At 41.4% G+C, this 1,884-nt stretch overlaps 1 non-coding gene across 1 annotated transcript; it reads right to left on the bottom strand.

The window, feature by feature from the left end:
* Positions 1–383: 383 nt before the first annotated feature.
* LOC112753916 (small nucleolar RNA R71) lies at positions 384–491 on the bottom strand. The gene has a single exon (XR_003178277.1). It is a non-coding gene; the product is annotated as a small nucleolar RNA R71 (small nucleolar RNA).
* Positions 492–1,884: the final 1,393 nt, after the last annotated feature.

Genomic DNA, 1,884 nt, shown 5'->3' with positions numbered 1-1,884 from the left:
ACAACAATAATGCAAGGAGGATGCTTGGTGACTTCACTGCACCTAATTCCAATTTACATGGAAGAAGCATCTCAATCCCTGCCATTGGAGCAAACAATTTTGAGCTTAAACCTCAATTAGTTTCTCTGATGCAACAGAACTGCAAGTTTCATAGACTTCCATCTGAAGATCCTTTTCAGTTCTTAACTGAGTTCTTGCAGATCTGTGATATTGTTAAGACCAATGGGGTTGACCCCGAGGTCTACAGGCTTATGCTTTTCCCGTTTGCTGTAAGAGACAAAGCTAGAGTATGGTTGGACTCTCAACCTAAAGATAGTCTGAACTCTTGGGATAAGCTGGTCACGACTTTCTTAGCCAAGTTCTTTCCTCCTCAAAAGCTTAGCAAACTTAGAGTGGATGTTCAAACCTTCAGACAGAAAGAAGGTGAATCCCTCTATGAAGCTTGGGAGAGATACAAGCAATTGACCAAAAAGTGTCCTTCTGACATGCTTTCAGAATGCACCATCCTGGATATATTCTATGATGGTCTGTCTGAATTAGCTAAGATGTCGTTGGATACTTCTGTAGGTGGATCTATTCACCTAAAGAAAACGCTTGCAGAAGCTCAAAAACTCATTGACATGGTTGCTAATAACCAGTTCATGTACACTTCTGAGAGGAATCCTGTGAGTAATAGAACGCCTCAGAAGAAGGGAGTTCTTGAAATTGATACTCTGAATGCCATACTGGCTCAGAATAAAATATTAACTCAGCAAGTCAATATGATTTCTCAGATTCTGAATGGAATGCAAGCTGCATCCAACAGTACTCAAAAGGCATCTTCTAAAGAAGAAGCTTATGATCCTGAGAACCCTGCAATAGCAGAGGTGAATTACATGGGTGAACCCTATGGAAACACCTATAATCCCTCATGGAGAAATCATCCAAATCTCTCATGGAAGGATCAACAAAAGCCTCAACAAGGCTTTAATAATGGTGGAAGAAACAGGTTTAGCAATAGCAAGCCTTTTCCATCACCCACTCAGCAAAAGACAGAGAGTTCTGAGCAGAATCCATCTAGCTTAGCAAATTTAGTCTCTGATCTATCTAAAGCCACTGTGAGTTTCATGAATGAAATAAGGTCTTCCATTAGAAATTTGGAAGCACAAGTGGGCCAGCTGAGTAAAGGAATCACTGAAACCCCTCCTAGTACTCTCCCAAGCAATACAAAAGAGAATCCAAAGAGAGAGTGCAAGGCCATTGATATAACAATCATGGCCGAACCTACAGGGGAGGAAGAGGACGTGAATCCCAGTGAGGAAGACCTCCTGGGACGTCCAGTGATCAACAAGGAGTTTCCCTTTGAGGAACCAAAGGAATCTGAGGCTCATCTGGAGACCATGGAGATTCCATTGAACCTCCTTGTGCCATTCATGAGCTCTGATGAGTATTCTTCTTCTGAAGAGAATGAGGATGTTACTGAAGAACAAGTTGCCAAGTACCTTGGTGCAATCATGAAGCTAAATTCCAAATTATTTGGTAATGAGACTTGGGAAGATGAACCTCTCTTGCTCATCAATGAACTGAGTGATTTAGATCAACTGACATTACCTCAGAAGAAACAAGATCCTAGAAAGTTCTTAATACCTTGTACCATAGGCACCATGACCTTTGAGAAGGCTCTATGTGACCTTGGGTCAGGGATAAATCTCATGCCACTCTCTGTAATGGAGAAACTAGGAATCCTTGAGGTACAGGCTGCCAATTTCTTATTAGAGATAGCAGACAAATCTATGAAAATGGCTTATGGACTAGTAGAGGATGTGTTAGTAAAGGTTAAAGGCCTTTACATCCCTGCTGATTTCATAATCCTAGACACTGGGAAGGATAAGGATGAATCCATCA

This window comes from Arachis hypogaea, chromosome 15 (assembly GCF_003086295.3).
Source record: "Arachis hypogaea cultivar Tifrunner chromosome 15, arahy.Tifrunner.gnm2.J5K5, whole genome shotgun sequence".
In the NCBI taxonomy this organism is placed as follows: domain Eukaryota; kingdom Viridiplantae; phylum Streptophyta; class Magnoliopsida; order Fabales; family Fabaceae; genus Arachis; species Arachis hypogaea.
This window is presented reverse-complemented; position numbering and strand designations above follow the sequence as displayed.